Source organism: Dromiciops gliroides, chromosome 1 (assembly GCF_019393635.1).
Source record: "Dromiciops gliroides isolate mDroGli1 chromosome 1, mDroGli1.pri, whole genome shotgun sequence".
Taxonomy (NCBI): Eukaryota; Metazoa; Chordata; class Mammalia; order Microbiotheria; family Microbiotheriidae; genus Dromiciops; species Dromiciops gliroides.
In genome coordinates, this window is record NC_057861.1 from 538009569 (window position 1) to 538028170 (window position 18602).

At 41.3% G+C, this 18602-nt stretch overlaps 1 non-coding gene across 1 annotated transcript; it reads right to left on the minus strand.

The window, feature by feature from the left end:
• Positions 1-520: 520 nt before the first annotated feature.
• Positions 521-624, minus strand: LOC122737525. Its single transcript, XR_006354357.1, has one exon. It is a non-coding gene; the product is annotated as a U6 spliceosomal RNA (small nuclear RNA).
• Between the last annotated feature and the right edge of the window lie 17978 nt (positions 625-18602).

Consider the following 18602-nt stretch of genomic DNA (forward strand, 5'->3'; position numbering starts at 1 on the left):
ACAGATGAGGGAACTGTGACAAATGGGGCGTAGTGACTTGCCCAGGGCCACTCATCTAGTAAGCATCTGAAGCCAGATTTGAACTCAGAAAGATGTCTTCCTGACTCAAAGCCCAGCATTTTAGCCACTGAGTCACCTAGAGGCCCCAAACATAATTACATTTCTTTTAAAAATTTCTTTCTTTTTTAGTTTATGGAATAAAACGAGTACTTCAATAATATAGTACAATAAAAAAGATAATTGCATATGAAACTGTAAATCTCCTATGTACAACTTGCTATTACTTTCAAGTATGCAAAATTATGTAATTTTCTTTTAAAATTTATGTATACACACATATACACATACATTGCATATGTATACATACACATACACATATATGTATACATTTATGTGTGTATATATGTACCTATTTGTGTCTAGTGGTAAGTTACTTTTCCAAAAAATATGTTATTTCTGGTAACACATAGTGGGTTTATTATTGTTCTTTTTTTTTTTGGAGTGGGCACCAAGGGCCTGAAAAAATATGGAACGCTTCACGAATTTGCGTGTCATCATTGCGCAGGGGCCATGCTAATCTCTGTATTGTTCCAATTTTAGTATATGTGCTGCCGAAGCAAGCACTATTATTGTTCTTAATATTTTAAAATTTTATGTTTTAGTTTTTAAATCCATTAGTATTGATAGATATAACCCACCTAAACAAAAGATCTTTGGGGTCCTCAATTTTTAAGAGTGTAAAGGTGTCCTGAGACTGAAAAGTTTGAGAATCACTGCTTAATCCTAAAATGAGTCTTCTAAGGGAAGGACAGCAGCAAGCAGGCTGACTTGGCTTTATGTAATCCAGTTGATCTTGAAAAGCTCAAACTGACAAAATCCATTTCCCCAGCCATCACTCCCCAGATGCTTTGTCATCACTTCTGATTGCTTTCCCCACCTTGTCTCTCTAATCAGGTTGTTAAAGTATTAGAGCAGCCACTGCCCCTGGAAGGGAACAGACTTTTCAAGCTAATGATCTGTAAACAAACAGGTGATATGCTGTGAGAAGTGAAGAACTCTTTTGGTGATAATTACTATCCCTACTCCTCCACAGCAGTCTGTTTTGTAAGCTTGAATTTTTCCAGGTTGGATTTTTTTCAAAGTTGGGGTCACTGTGCCCACACCCTAACTTCAGCCTCCATGTTAAGAAGATAAAGTCCCATAAAGATTTGGGGTCAGGTAAAGATTATGGGTAACTAGGTAGCTAAGTGGAGAGAGCACGAGGCCTGGAATTAGGAAGACCTGGATTCAAATCCAGCCTCAGACACTGGCTACATGTGTCGAAAGTTATGATGACTCAGTATCCCGTTGTTCCCAGACCTGCTTATTGATCAGTGTTGGAGGAGGTCCTGTTGGGGAAGGAGACACCAAGCTTGCAGCTTTTTCCATTATCTGTTCTTTGTCACATAGCCCATCTACAAACTTGCTACCTTGAGGAGGAACTGAGATGCAAGGGCCCAACCTCTTTTGCTGAGGGGGGCCTATATGGCTTGTCTTAAAGTTATCTATAAAAGCTGTTCCCACCCTGCAGCCATTGCTGATCTTCAGTGATCAGCCGATCAAGGTGTTGCCACTTTGAGTACTTAGAATAAAATCCTTCGAATTCTCTTTGTCCCGTGTTTTGCCTAGTTAATCAGAGTGAAAGACCCAAGTGAAAAATTTCCCTTTCAACAGTTGTGTGACCCAGTGCAAATCACTTAACCCTGTCTGCCTCAGTTTCCTCCTTTGTAAAATGAACTGGAGAAGGAAATGGTGAACCATTCCATTATCTTTGCCAAAAAAGAAAAAATCCAAATGCAGTCACAAAGACTCTGAAAAACAACAAAGATTTGGAATCCAGGGACCTAGGTTTGTATCTAGGCTCTTATATTTAATGTCTACATCACTCCGGGTGAGTCATTTAATTTCAGTCTAATAGGTGCCTCAGTTTCTTTGATTATGAAATGAAGTGGCTGTATCAGCTGATCCCCAAAGTCCCTTCCAGATCTAAATCCTACGATGCTCTCTGGCTATTACAATTAATTTCAATTCAATAAGCCTAATTTGTAATAGTAATAAAAGCTAACATTTAGGAATACTATTGTGCTATAAGAAACGATGAGCAGGAGGAGTTCAGAGAAACCTAGAGGGTCTTGTGTGGGCTGATGATGAGTGAGATGAGCAGAACCACAAGAACTTTGTACACAGTATCATCAACATTGTGTGTTGATCTACTGTGATGGACTATATTCTTCTCACCAATGCAATGGTACAGAAGAGTTCCAGGGAATTCATGATAGAAGAGGATCTCCAAATCCAGGAAAAAAAAAAAAGAACTGTGGAGTATAGTATAGATGCTGAATGAACCATACTATTTCTTTTGTTTTTGGTGCTGTTGTTTTTCTATTTTGAGGTTTTTGTCATTGCTCTGATTTTTCTCTTATAACATGACTAATGCAGAAATATGTTTAATGTTATTATATATATATATATATGTAACCTATATCAGATTACCTGCTGTCTAGGGGAGGGGGGAGGGAGGGAGAAAAATATGAAATTGGAAAACTTGTATAAACAAAAGTTGAGAACTATCTTTACATATAATGGGAAAAAATAAAATACTTTATTAATTAAAAAAAAAAGCTAACATTTATATTGCACTTAGTATGTGCCAGGCACTGTGCTAAACTCTTTGTAATTATTATCTCATTTGATTCTCGCAAGAACCCTAGGAGATAGGTGCTGTCTCTTTTTTAAAGAAAACCAAATCAGACAGAGGCGAAATGACTTGTCCACAGTCACACAGCCAGAAAGTGTCTGAGACTGGATTTTAACTCAGGTCTTTCTGATTCCAGGCCTCTAACCACTGTCCGACCTAACTGTCTCAAGTACACTTTGGGGATACAATAACAATATGGAGTTTACTCTTAAGGATCTTGCACGTACTGAGGGGACATAATATGTGCACAAATAACAATAGTAGGAAAATGAGACAGGAGGGCTCATTAATAATGGGGGGGTGAGGAAAGGAAATAAGTATTTATTAAGTGTTTAACATGTATAATCATTATTGCATTTGATTATCACAGCCTCCCTGAGAGGTAGGTGCTATTATTATCATTCCCATTTTACAGACAAGGAAACTGAGGCAGAGATTAAATGACTTGCTCAGGGTCATACAGCTAGTGTCAGAGACTGGATTTGAACCCAGGTCTTCCTGACTCCAGTTCTAGTGCTGTGCCACTGTGCCACCTTCATCCTCTAAGGAACTGAAAAGTCTTCTCAGAGGAAGTTGTTCTTGAGTTGAACCTAAAAGAAAGACAAGGATTCTGAAAGGGAGCGCAAAGAATTGTGGTTAAGTCAAGTCAAGTAGCATTTATTAAGTGGCTATCATGTGCCTGGCCTCATGCTAAGCTAATGACTTTGCCAGCTGTGTGGAGGATGGATTGGAGAGGGGAGAGGGAGGAAGCAGGGAGGCCAATTAGGAGGATACTTCAGCAGCCTGGGTAAAGGGGATGAGCGCCCACACTAGGTTGATGACTAGTGAGTGGAAAGAAGAGGGGAGATGCCAAGGATGCTGTAGAGCTAGAATCAACCAGCCTGGGGAATGGATAGAATGTTGGAGAGGAGGGAAAAGAAAGAGACTCATGGATGAGTATAAGGTGATGAGCCTGGATGTCTGACAGGATGGCAGTCCTTAAGAGAGATGAGGAGGTATGAAGGAGAGGTCAGTTTAAGAGGAAAGAAAGGAATGGAACCCCGGTCAACTGACTCCAAATCCTTGGCTTTTTCCACCAAAGAGGCAGCCTGTGAAGAACACAATTCTTTTTTTTTTTTTTTTTTTGTGGGGCAATGGGGGTTAAGTGACTTGCCCAGGGTCACACAGCTAGGAAGTGTCAAGTGTCTGAGGCCGGATTTGAACTCAGGTACTTCTGAATCCAGGACCGGTGTTTTATCCACTGTGCCACCTAGCTGCCCCAGAACACAATTCTTAATAGCACCCACCTCCCAGAGTTGTTGTGAGGATCAAATGAGATTACTTAGTGCCTGACACATAGAGGTGATTAATAAGTTCTCCCTTCCTTCCTTCCTTCCTTCCTTCGTTCCTTCCTTTGTTCCTTCCTTCCTTCCTTCTTTCCTTCCCTCCCTCCTTCCTTCCCTCCTTCCTTCCTTCCTGGTGTCAAACTAAAAGCTAGCATCCCACCAAACTCCCAAGTCTAGCCTGAACCAGATTAAAATGTAATTGAGAAATGTTTAACAAAATAAATAAAAACACAATACAACATAGATAATGTTAATTTGTGGTTTTCTAAGTCAATATGCCGGCAGAAGGGATCTGTTTCTATTTGAGTTTGACACCACTGCTTTAGAGGGAGATGAGGAACAGCAGAACCATTTTCAAACTAAGACTTTTTTTCCCCCCAGAGGGAGGCAACTGTTTAGAATTCTGGGGCATAGATTTTAGTCTACTTAAGTGTCAGGAGTTGGAAAACCCCAAAGCACATTTTGCCTTCAAGCTCCTCTCTGCAACTTATCTGCATTTCAAGGCAAATTTAACTCATGTGTTTTGGATTCATTTATACTTGTCTCCAAATGTTTTGCAAAAACAATAATGCCCAGAGAGCCTAAGTCCTTTATTTCAGTGTTGGAAAAATCTAAACTGCCCCAAAGAAACTTCTGAAGTAAGAAATTTTCGAGATTGTTGCTCAGGCCAGACTTGGGGAAAAATCAGCAGCTGCTCATTTTGGGAAGGAAGGCCTCATTTCCTTAGATCTGACTTGTTTACTTTTTTTAGAAGGGGGAGAGGGAGAAAAAGGGAGAAGGAGAAAAAGAAGAGAGAGGAGAAAGGAGAGAGAGAAGAGGAGAAAAGGGGAGAGGGAGAGAAAAAGAAGAGAGGAGAGAGAAAAAAGAAGGATAAGAGAAGGTAGAGGGAATAATCAGAAGAGAGAAGGTGAAAAGATGAGAGAGGAGAAGGGAGCAAGAGAGAAGGAGAAGGAGGAGAAGGAGAAGATGAAGGAAAAAGAGAAAGAGGAGAGAGAGAGAGAGAGAGAGAGAGAGAGAGAGAGAGAGAGAGAGAGAGAGAGAGATCTTATCTCATCTACTTTGTTATAGCCATATATTGGAAGGGGTCTCAGAGGTCATTTAGTCCAACCTCCCCCCCCTCCCAAGCCTGCACTCCCTCTGCATAAGTCTGACAAACGGTCATCCAAATCTCAGTCAATTTCTTCTGTATCCATCATGACACCTTTGTGTGGGGTCACTAGTTAGAGTTTAGGGTACAATGTCAGGGCAAAAATTCTCTGTATAGCTGAACCCCTTGCTCAGTCATACCCACTGAAGTAGCCAGCTTTGGCTGTAGTTGGAATTATTGTACAGCATTGGAAAGAATTCCCACACACCCACTCCTCATTGCTACCCCCCCCCACCCAATGTTAAGCCAAGAACTATCAGATGCTTGGACAAGAAATATGAGTGTCTCCAAATACAGAGGGTGGTGAAGTTGGGGGGAGACTAAATTTGATCCTCTGAACCCAGACAGCCTATAAAAAGTGGCGTACACTTGACCTGAGGCATTTTAGACCCAGCTGGTCTTCCAGGGTTTATGAGGCTTTTTCTTTGTTTTCAAAACTTGTGAAGAATGTGAGGGTAACAATCCACTGTTCTCAGAAACAGCTTTTTATGATTATTTTGTGAAGTCACAAGCTACTGGCATCATGAAAATGTACTTGCCTTTGGAAATCTGATCAGACTGATGATTATGGTGTCTACATCATCCTCTAAAGCAATGCTATTCACTTTTGTGTTATAGCCAGCAACGAAAACCCTTTCTGACTCCAGTTAGATTGCCATTAGCGTTCTGCCCCTTTTCACTATAGATTATAAGATCCCTGAAGGCAGAAAGTGTTTCATTTGATTTTTCCTTTAAATCCCCTGCACCCTGCCTAGTGCCTTATGCCTAATAAATGTTTGTTGGAGTGCTGAATTATAGATAAGAGGTCATTCGTGTGTGGTAGCCCTTAGGTCAGAGGATTCATCTGTAGAGTGAAGACCTGTGTAGACTTGGGATCATTCTCACTTTTCTGGCTCAGTTCCCTGAACCTAAATGATCTGGCATCTTCAGCATCTGACAGTTCCTTGCCTGCCTCTCCCCAACCAAAGGCTTCCTTTTATGGACACACAAGACTCAAAATATCAGTATTTTCATCTATATATCAATATAGAACTTCTATCTAAGTCTATGAGTAATGTTACCCCCTCTCCGTGGGAGCCCGAAGAGTCTTAATGGTTTAAGATCCATTGTACAAGGCTAAGCGACTTAACAGTGCTATTCTAGGGAGGGAAGGCTTTGGTTGGTGTTTGGGTATGAGTTTGTTGTCATCACCCCATCTGCAGTCTTGATTATTTCCTGCAATTTTTGCTTTCCTCTTCTTATGGGACATGTCCTCACTTGGTCCATAGTTCTGATGTTTTCCTAAGCTCCCAGTAGATGGTGCTTTGTCCACTTTCCTGGGGACCAGCTTCCTAGCTACTAGAAGAACTTCTGACTGTACTTAGAATCCAGAAATATACCTCCATTATTACTTAGCTTTATTGATGCCTTCTGTTTTAATACCATCATCTTTCTGAATATATTCTTGCCCCTTCCCCTAACATCCAGAAAACCATCCTTGGTAACAAAAATTTTAAAAGAGAAGGGGAGGAGGGGAAGAAGTTTAGCAAAACTAAGCAACACTATTGACTTAAGTTTAACAATATTTTTGATGTTTCATACCAGTTATCTTCCACGTTTACAGAGAAGGGAGAAAGATGTGTTTTCTCATCTTGCCTTTAGAGACAAACTTGATAATTACAATGATTCAGGATTTAGTTTCAGTTTTTGTTGTTGTTCTTTCCATTGATATTGTTATAGTCATTGTGCATATTATTTTCCTGGTTCTGCATTTGTTCACACATCTTTCCATACTTCACTCTTCACTTTTATAATTTCTTATGGTTTAGTAACATTCCATTATATTCATGAACTACAACTTGCTTAGCCATTCTCCAGTTGATGGGCATCAATTTTGTTTCTAGTTCTTTTCTATCCCCAAAATATTGACATGGATATTTTTGTGTATATTTGAGAACTTTCATTCTGGTTTTGACCTCTTTGGATATATGCCCAGCAGTGGAATCTCTGCTGGGTCAAAGGATATGAACGTTTTAGTCATTCTCTTAGAGTAATTCCAAATTGCTTTCCAGTATGGCTTGGCCACCTCCATTATTTCTAAGTCTTCTTTTACACAGTCTCTCCTCACATAAGAATCTCTTGGGAACTATGGGAATACTTTCTCCTTGAAATTCATAAACAAGTGTCAGCTTCCAACCCCGTGTAGGTTCACAATGATTCATGACTGTTATCTCCTCTTCTCCCACGTCTGATTAGCATGTCTCCTGTTTAGGCCAAGGAGTTTAGAAGGAGCTTCCCTCTGCTAGTAATGAGCCCTCCCACCTTGGACCTCCCTGAACAATGACTTTTGTTTATAATTCTCTTCTGTGCATCTTTTTGTTGTACAATACATAGTTTTTTGCGCTCTGTCCCTCTACTGGACTGTATATCCCATAATGTTAGGGACTATATCTTATCTAAACTTTGTAATTCTCCTCTCATGATAGCTAATAATAATAATAATAGCTAGCATTCTGTGAAGAATGAAAAACCCCAAGAGAAAGAGTTTCTGGCTTATTAATAACCAATGTATTAATTAGGTTAGTTACTAATCAATAATTTGATGGTCAGAAAACCAAAGGCAAAACCATGGAGAGGCTGAAAGCCTTAATACACTTTTGGAAAAGGGGATGCTGCCGGCAAGTGAAAATCATCCCTGATTGGTGGTCATGTAATGAGGAGGTGGGCTAGAAGTCTTCAACTCCTCCTCCTGAGAATCTGGCTTGATCATGAGAATCAGCCTCCTCCAGCATTTGGACGAAGGAATCCATCTCCACCCAGACCACTCTGGCTGGTGTTTTCCTTCTTGAGCTAGGTCACCCTAAATTCTAATGGAGGGTTACAAGGATAGGGGCTCATTTCCTCAGGGCAAGAACTCACCTATACTGGATTCTATTTACACTCTAAATAGAAGGAAGGTTTCCTAGTTGGGTAGGGTCCTGCCTAAGATTTAGGATCATATTCCCCAAGGATTAGGGACATCTCATCAGCCATCTCCTTCAGAGATTAACTGACCTCCTACAGAGAATAGACCCCACATGAAGAAATAAAAAGCCCGGATCCTAATTAATAATTAGTTATTAACATAATAGAAAATAATAATTTCTCTCAATTCATATAGCACTTTAAGTTTTGTCAAATTCTTTCCATATTCAGTCCTTTTAAGGTAGGTTATTATACCCACTTTATAGTTGAGAAAACTAAGGCAGAGAGGGGTTAAGTGACTGGTCTAGAGTCACATAACTTGTAAGCATTTGAGGCATGATTTGAACTGAACTCTTCTTGGTTCCAAGTCTGACAGTTCCATTCATTGCGACACTTAGCTGCCATCACCTTCACACTGAAGGATCCTAATGCATTTCTGTTTGAGCCGATGAATTGAAATGATTGAGCTAACCAAAGAGATGGATGAAAGAGAATAACTTGGAGAAAACTCAGACCTAGGCTGGAAGGAGAATGAGGGAGGTAAGTTCAAGAGGATTTGAGGGCATGGGAAACCCATGCTCTTGATAAAGCTTTTCCAAGACCTTCCAGCATTGTTTACCTGGCACTTCTTTTGGCTTATGGTGTTGTGTATTTTTTTTCCTCTGTTTATGTGTGTGTGTGTGTGAGTAAATGGGACCCCAGGCAGGAAAGAGATGAGTCAGATGCCATCCCACCTGGTGTTTTCTTTTTCCTTCTGTACTCCATACCTGACCTTTACTTTATAGCTCTGGGGTGGGGCCTCTTTTGTATCTCTTTCTACTACTACCACCAGTCCTTGCTTAGCTCAGCTCAGATGCCTGCCCTCAGCTCACTTATAGACAGGAATTGGGTGTTTCATCATAGGGGTTTCACTACCATATTTTTTACCTAAGGTCCACCAACCTCCAAGAGGTCTGTGGATAAAAAAAGGGGTCTATGAACTTGGATGGGAAAACATTTTATCTGTATTTCAACATGATTGGTTCCCTTGGTAATCTTATGTATTTTATTTAATTCATTTAAAAATGTTCATCTGAGAAAGGGTCTGTAGACTCCATCATACTGCCAAAGGGGTCCATGACACAAAAAGGTTAAAAATCACCCATTTTAAAAGAAATGTGCTTACAGAATGGAGAAGTGTTCAATTATAGGACATAGGTATATTATTCTAAGACATCCTTCATTTAGCTAGCATGTAGATAGCACTGGAAGTTTGCAAAGTACTTTACATATATTATAAACTCATTTGATCCTCATAACAACTCTGTGAGGTAGGTGCTATTATTATGCACATTTTACAGATAAAGAAACTGAGGCACAGAGAGGTTATGTGAGACAGATACAAGAATAGAGAGAGAAAGAAAAAAAGACAAAGACAGAGAGAAACAAAAATAGATCTTTGGAAGAAAAGAGAGAGGCAGAGAAGCAGAGGCTGGAGACAGCAATAACGAGAGAGGGATAGAGAAAGAGACAAAGACATAAAGAGATAAATGAGAGACAGACAGGCAGACTTATAGAAACACAGAGATAGAGATAAATAAAGAGAGACAGAGACAGGGATGGAGAGAGAAAAAATGAGAATATGGTTGGGGGGAGGGAATCCTACAAGATGATCAGTTAATCTCGGTAAAATTGGACTACGTAACTACATGGAATACCTGTATTTGCCCTATCATACAGAGGTCATATAGTGGTTTATTTTTTCTTCCTACTAGAGTAAAGTACTTTACCTCATCAGCCAGTCTGTGGGAATTCAGTCATCTCTATTTACCTGGTCATTTAAAGAGAATAAGGGAGCTGTACTGTGTTCCAAAGGCCTTAGCTACTAGGAGGAAAACCCCTTTTTGTTTTCTGGGTGGTGCCTGGAATGTGTCATGGTGGGTAGGGCAGACCTGTGGGTGGGTAGAGGGGGTGGAGGTAAAAGTGTGGTGGTGGCCAGTAATTGCAGGGCTTGGTGGTTGCTAGGACAGTGGCCAGAGATAAAAGGCAAGGGAGACTGAGTGAAGGCCAAGGGTAGGTCAGGTTCAAGACGGGACAAGGCAAGACTGAGTTCCTGCCTACTTGGCTGTAGTCAGCTGGGGGTGGGGGTGGGGGTGGGGGTGGGGACACAGACCAAGGGTGTGGTCAGCAAGCTGAGTCAGGATTAGATAAACTGGAAAGGTGATAAGGCTTAGTAATGGGTCCAATGGGAAACAGTGATCCAATTTTTTGAGTAGGAGAGTTGCATGGGTAAAATCTTAGATTTAGAGGGAAAGGCCGTTAGCAATCATCTAGTCTAATCTCATTTTACAGCTCCCAGTTGTTAAGTGTCTTGCCTAAAGGTATAAAAAGTAGAGTTGGGATTTGAGCCTAAACCCCTACAAAAAGTCTTTTGGGGAAGCACAGAAATTTTGCAGGGCCTCTGGGTGCTTCCTCTGAGTCTGGAGGCAAGAGGATACCTTTACGGGGGAGAGCAGACAAAGGTTCTCTGGTTCCTCAGCACATAGTATTCTTGAATTTAGCTATCTATCTCACTTTGCTGCTCACTGCCCACTCCCACCACTGCCATCATCTATCAGAGCCTGCACTCCACATCTTCAGGCCTTTCTCTGGAAGAGGAAGGGTTCATAGTTACCAAAGCCAAAAATGCCTCTGATGTCACTGTTTTGCAGAGAGAGGGTCAGCACTGGCAGGAACCACATCTGTTCTGATTCATACACAGCCACATGTGAAGAATCTTGGACACACCTGCAAACAGAAGGCTCCCTCTTGGGTTTTTGGTTTCCTGTGCTTCTTCCTTATGAAAACCATCTCTCAGAAAAGGATTGAAAACCCTTTCTGAACCCTCTGGTATAAAATGGTTGGAATCCCTATCCTGGGATTACATTTTGATAAGCATTGAAGTTAGAAAGATAAAATTCTGTTGGAGCCATTAGCAGATAGGTAGAAGACACTCCTAAAATCATGGTATGTGAGTGGTTGCCTGGCATGTATGAATGCATGCATGTTTATGCATATGTATGCATGCATCCATGCACACACATGTGTGTATGTGTGCTATGTAGGCATATGAATGTACACATACACAGGTGTTCTTACATGCATGTACTCACATGCACTGTGCATTTATATGCATACACGTGACTGTGTGCAATGCATTACATGTATATGTACATTGTATATGTGTATATGCATACATATATTATGAGTGTGCATATGTTATATGTCTGTGTGCATTGTGTATGTGTATACATGAATGTGAGCATGTGTGTGTGTATGTGTGTGTGTGTGTGTGTGTGTATCTCCGATCCAGGAAGACCAGGATTCCAGTCCTACCAACCTTGGCTACACGACTCTGGCCAAATCATTTAAGCTCCTCAGTCCTCAAGGTCATTGCATAGGTAGGAGTTTTCTCATTGGAAGTTCTTTATTCCAGTGAAATCATTGGTTAAAAAAAAAAAATCAGGTTAAAAAAAATAATGTCTAGCCCTAAATTTATCTCTGCTCCCTGCCTTCTTAGAGCTACTCCTGGCCAGTATGGTGAAGTAGAATGAGTGCTGAACTTGGAGCTACAAGAACTGAATCCAAATCCCATCTTTGATATTTATTACCTGTGTGAGGCAGTGTGTTTTAGTGGCTAGAACACTGGAGTCAGTGAAGTCAGGAAGACTTGGGTTCAAATTCAGATTCAGATATTTCCTGACTATGTGATCTTGGGTAAGTCACTTAAATTTCTTGTGCCTCAGTTTCCTCATCTATAAAAGGAAGGATGAGGCCCTATGACTTCCAAGGATCCTTCTGGCTCTAAAAGTATATATTCTATGGTCCCAGTGGTTAGGCATCTGGCCACAATTGAATACAGGTGCCACATGCATAGACATATAAGGGATATAGTAAACAAACACCAAACACACAGAGAAGTCAAATAGAATGGGGGCAGAGGGTGGGGAAAAAGTATTAATAGAGCACTGAGTGAAGGGCCCTTCCAGTGCAGATCCCAGCCATCTTCAAGCTGCTGTGTCCTAGTCCCCCCACCTCCTGTCTTCTAATTCAACCGTCCACTCTGGTGTTCTGGGCTTCTGATTGATGGACAGTCATTTCTTTTCCAGACTCAGCCCAAACTTGCTACTTCCTGGACATCTCCATGTGTATCTTTTTCCTCCTCCCCACTTTTTCTTCCTACATCCCCATCCCAACTCTAGTTCTAAGAACAATAATCAACTCGACCTTACCACTTCTGGAAAGAGAATGCCAATCAACTACCCGTTGGCTACTTACCATCCCTCTCACTTCCCCAACCCTCCTTCTTAGCCACCACTCCGCCATTTGTGCTATCTTCCCTTATTCTGTCTGACATAAGCACCTTGAGGGCAGGCACTGTCTTTGCTTGTACTGCTTATCCCACTATTTGACCCATGGTAAAAGCTTACTTAGTAAACCCATTCATGGCCAATATAAGGGTGTTAGACACCCAGGGCACACTTTTCCCATAGTGTTGTCTTGTCTCCACCTGGAAATACGTGATTCTCCAGAGAAAAAAAGTGAACCCTCCATCCCACTTCCAACAGAAAAAGTAGAGCTTTCTCTAAGAAATGAGGGTTGTGCATAGTTAGTCTTTTTTTTTTTTTTAGTGAGGCAATTGGGGTTAAGTGACTTGCCCAGGGTCACACAGCTAGTAAGTGTTAAGTGTCTGAGCCCGGATTTGAACTCAGGTACTCCTGACTCCAGGGCTGGTGCTCTATCCACTGTGCCACCTAGCTGCCTCCACAGTTAGTCTTAATGGGTGAGATGTACAAGGACCTAGCTCTGATCCCTAAATGAGAATTGCCCTTCAGCAGCTGGGTATCTTTCCTGATTCCATCTTTCCTCCTCTCATTTGTTAGGGCTATCTCCACTAGGTTTTGTATTTCCTAATCTTTACAAGTTGTTTCCCCTAGTAAAATGTGAGCTCCCTGAGAGGAAGAACAATTCTTGGTTTTTGTCTTTGTAATTCCAGAGCCTAAGGGAGTGCCTAGTACATTTCCAACCCTCCAGATTTGGTAATCTCTTTGGTATAGGAAGCTCCCATTAAAGAATTCCTTCTCTACCAATGCAGATCAGTGCTTAACTGCACACACATAGTAGGTGCTTAATAAATGCTAACTGAATGAAGATATGAGTTGGAGAGGAAAGAAGAAAACTGTTATCTTTGAACTCCAGGCCAACTGTCTACTGCTACCAAGATCTTGATTGGTTAATCAGAAGTGACGTGTGTGTATATATGTATATATATATATAAACAAAAACCTCCATCTCCTTCCCAAAAGAATCATTCAAAGAAATTTAAGATGAAAGCAGCCAGAATAATTGCAGCAAGTGTAGGACTGTGGATAATTTGTATAGATTTGCATGTCATGTTTCCAAATCCATAGGTCTAAATTCTATTATGTTCAAGCTCAGTATTAACACAAGAAAATGACTCATTATATAAACTAATGTAGTTAGACTTTAATTAACTGGACTCCCCCTCACCCCACCCCCATTCTCCCAGAAAGCAAGTATGCTGAATTAATAGAGACCATTTCAAGGAAATAATGGTTTAGTTTCTTTCAGATAACTGTATCTGCAATAACTCCATCTAGACTAATGGTATTATAAGTCAGGTCAACTTTTGTGTCAGGCACTGTTTTAAGCACCAGGGATATAGAGGAAAATAAAAAACAAAAACTAAAAACAGTCCCTGCTTTTAAGGAGCTCACTGTCTAATGGGGGAGACAATATGCAAACAGCTATGTACAAACAAGATACACACACATATAGGACAAATGGAAGGGAATCTCAGAGGGAGAATGCGAAGATTAAGGAGGATCTGAAGACTTCTTGAAGAAGGTGAGACTTCAGCTGAAACTTGAAGGAAGCTAGTCAGACTAGAAAATAAAGTCCTGTTGGATGAATGTTAATCAAGGATAAGAAGAATTGATCCTAGGGTACAGTGAATTGGGGTGATCAGTTACCTAAGCTTTTGTAAACCCTAAGCTGCTAGTGCTGAGCACTGACAGAGAGGCAGCCGGTCATGAAGAAAGTCTGAAAGATAGTGTAGCTACATTTAAAAAAAAAAAAGGTCAAAGTCACTATTGTAAGGGGTTTTGGTCTGGGTGTTGTTTTTTGCCAATGTGGATTATATGTGCTCACTTGGGTCTATCTAGATATGGCTTAAAGGAGGCAAAAATAAAACTCTCTCTCTCTCTGTCTCTCTTCTTCTTCTTCTTCTTTCTTCTTTCTCCTTTCTTCTTTCTTCTTCTTCTTCTTTTCCTTTTCCTCCTCCTCCTACTTCTTTTCCTCCTCCTCCTCCTCTTTTCCTTCCTTCTTCTCCTTCTTCTGCCTTCACCACCTTTTCCAAGGAAGACTTTGCTTCCTACCAGGAAGGGGAAACAGGAGGTTGTGAACAGAGGCTGGCCACTATGCCCTCCTCAAGGAGAAAGGGTATTAGAATATAATTATATCTGTTAGTCTATAGGAAGTAATGTTTGGGTTCAAGCTGTATTATTAATCTATATTCCTTAACGGGAAAGGAGAGTCCCGAGTTCTATGTCCAAGGCATTATTGCCTTCTAACCAACTGTAAGTTTCACAATTAACACACATAAGAAATAGTAAACAAACTTACTTATCCAAGTCAATAGCAAAACAGAAATCAGAGAGAGTATACATGGGAGAATATATAACAGACAATACAGGGTGAAGAGCTCTTCAATTGGGCATGATACCTCAGTTCAACCAAGAGAGAGTCTCAGATCCTCCCTAAGGGGAAATTCACAAAAGTCTCTGGTGTAGCAAACTGGGGATAGGGACATGATGGAAGTTGCCAGCTCCTCTACACATCACCTTCTTCCCAGAGTCTTTCTTTCCCTTCACGGACCTGAAGAGAGGTTGGAATGGCACATCTTTTCTCTCAAAGCTGGAATACAAAAAACCTTTCTCATCTCTCCAGCTCTCACCAACTCCCCCCACTCCTTAGATAGAATTGAGATACTGAGTAATCAATATTCACCAATGAGGTGAGAGTCCCATACAACTGGTCCCTTGGACCAAAGGTTATGTTGCTATAATAATAGCAGCTATTTATGCAGCATTTTAAGGTTTGTAGAGGCAGCCTATTGTGGTGCATAGGAACTTGGACTTATAGTCAGGAAGACCTGAGTTCAAGGCCCACCTCTCATACATACTAGCTATGTGGCTTTAGGCAAGTCATTTAATCCCTCAAGGCTCCCAAACATCCCTTTAAGACTCAGAAGAAGTGCTGAGCTGCATGGTTCAAAGAGGTTTCTTCACCAGGACTTTCCCATATCAGTGAAATATTGGTTACTATGCACAAAAAGGGCTGATAAAGTATTTTATAGCTGTCCTGTAACTCTTCCAGTGATTATTTAGAGACAGTCTATTATAGTAAAAAAGAGCACTAAATTTGGAGTCAGTCTGAGTTTGGCCACTTGGTACCTTTAATGATGGTGTTGCTGGGGTGGCTAGGTGGCACTGTGGATAAAGTGCCTGCCCTGGAGTCAGGAAGACTCATCTTTGAACTCCTGAGTTCAAATCTAGACTCAGACATGTACTGGCTGTGTGACTCTGGACAAGTCACTTAACTCAGCTTGCCCCACGTGGGGGCCAAATTTAATATAGGGAGAGTTAATTGAGTGGCTCACCATAATATTGGGGTTTCAGAAATAATGAGGGATCTCTAGGTTCAAAGCTCCCTCCTCTCCAAACTGCCTTTTTAGATATTTCTCCTAGGCCAATAAGAAAGGAGACTAACAGCCTCTTTCCACAAATGAATCAGGTTTTATTAATGGGAATAAAATAGACAGCAAAGGTGAAATTAATAAAATCAAAGATAAGGGAACAGGGAAAAACAAATACGGATAATCCCCCTAACTCTAACCTAAGTCTATACAATCCCCAAACTCACTTCCAGTTCAGCTAGTTCAGAAGAGCAGGGCTCGCATGTTAACTCACCACCTGGGGTCCATAGCTTCAATGGAAAATAGCGAGGGCCTGCAGGACAAAACTGCCAAGAAAGACTCTTTCTTGTCTGCTTCTGCAGCTCGCACCACTGGAAAGAAAGTGACTCCAGAAAAGACTGAGCTCCCCTCAGCGAGCGTTTACTCTCCCTCCCCCAAAAGGGGAGGTCCTTCAAACTGCCTGTGGAGAGTGGTTTCTGCTGTTGACATCAGCAGCATATGTCACTCAGGACAGGCCAGGTGTGGCCCATCCCAATCAGTCTGCCAAATAACATCCCCCTCTTTGTTTCTTTGAGGAACATGGAGTGTTTCCTTGATGAAACACCCAGTTTCCTCATCTGAAAAATGAACTGAAGTATCTTTGCCAAGAAAACCCCAAATGGGGTCACAAAGAGTCAGATATGACTGAAATGACCAAACAACAACAACTTTTCACAGGGCTTCATTTTATTAATGATGTGGTTAGAATATACTCTTTATGGTCCTTTCCAGGTCTAAGTCCTATGGCTTTATGATTTTTCTCTGTTTTTTCAGGTCTTAGCACATAGTAGACACAATAAATGTTGGCTGACCTGTTCCTTTCAAGCCTATATTTGTTGTTCATATTATAATTATTGGAATGAAGCCACCTGCTGGAGACTTCCTGTAGGAAAGCTCCAACATGAGGAGAGGACCTCTGAGGGCAGGACATGCGGGTTTTCTTTGGTGTCAGGAAGTGACATTTGCTGGTGGGAGGAAGAAGGGGAAGGCTGGAACACTGGCTCACTCTCTTTCCTGAGGACTCTGGTGGAGAAGAGAGCTACAAATGCACTCTCCCTTTAATAGATAGAGGAATCTAGGCCTTTCTCTCTCTCTTTACCAAATTCTTACTCTCTTTAATAAATGCTTAAAAGTCTAACTCTTGAGGCAGCTAGATGGCGCAGTGGATAGAGCACCAGCCCTGGAGTCAGGAGTACCTGAGTTCAAATCCGGGCTCAGACACTTAACACTTACTAGCTGTGTGACCCTGGGCAAGTCACTTAACCCCAATTGCCTCACTAAAAACAAAAAAACAACAACAAAAAAAGTCTAACTCTTGCTAAAGCTTATAATTTATTGACGACCACTCATTAGATATTTTAGAGAGTATAGCTAGAATTTTAGCCCTTACAATATGAACCAGTTTTCACCTGAAGGGCCCAGGGGGAAGGAAAAGAAAGTATGGCTTGTTTCTGGGTGGGAGAGGTGGTACCCATTCAGCACACAAAGAGATGGCCTTGGGGCACTTTACCTCATCAGAGATAGCCCTATGGATAAAAAAAGATTTGGAATGAGCATATCAGTTGCATACCATTAACCACCGAAGAACACCTATTACATAGCTTATTCTCTTAAGTAGGTTAATCATGCCCCCTACAATCTTGCTTGTACTAATTTGCTTAACAACCCTATTTCACCGGATGAAGGCAGAGATTTGTAGAGGCCCCTTAAGAATCACAAATTCTGAGCTAATGGAGACTGAGTTAATGAGGTCCTACTGTACTAAGGGCATTCTATCGAGGCAAACAGGTGTGAGGAGATAAGGCATTTGTGAAAAGTATAAGGCATGACACTTGTCCCAACATCATTCCTTTTTAAGATCTTCTCTCACCACCTGATCACTAATAGCCTCAACTCCTATGCTGGGAATTAGGTTAAACAAAGCATGATTTTGTAGGTGAAGTTGAGGCCCAAAGGGCTTATGTTAGTCATCTATCTATACAGTGAGTCACTGCAGCTGAATCTTTGCCCCTGAGTCCTGCTCTTGATCCTTTGGCCTGCTGAGACGGGAAAGTTTCTCCTGGAGTATTTTAATGCAGGTACAGAAGCTGCAGGAGAGAGAGAGCCCTTTGAATTTCAGGGCAAAAAGCATTCTCAGTAAGGGAGGATGTGGACCTGCCGACGGTCTTTCAGATCCTAATGACTCAAGGTTGTTGTTGTTGGACACTAGGACAAACATACACATTCCTGAGCTGTTACAAGGCACTTCTGATTCCCTAAAGTAATTGCAAACCTGCCCTTTCTTGCAGAAGCAGCAAAAAATGTTGTGGCTTCAAGTATGCGTCCGTGGTCTGAAGGGCACATCACCCCAGTCCTTTGGCCGACTTCTGCAGTAGGAGGAATCTGGTACTGAAAGGGACAGTGACTTCAGCGGGGCTCATGTTCCACCCCTCCCTCTCCTACCCTCTCCCCGTTTTTAAACAAAAGGATTCTCTGTGTAAAATGGTGGGGCAGGGCCAGAGCAGGTTAGCAAAGTGGGTTAGAGCATTAGTACTAACAAGGTCAAGGTTATAGGCTCAGGGCTATAATGAATTAGAATTGTTATGTGTGAAAGTCAAACGATCCCCCCCTCCCAAAAAAAAAAAAAAGCCCAGGAAGCTATTTTATGTGTATTTTGTCATTTTTTCCCCATTTCCA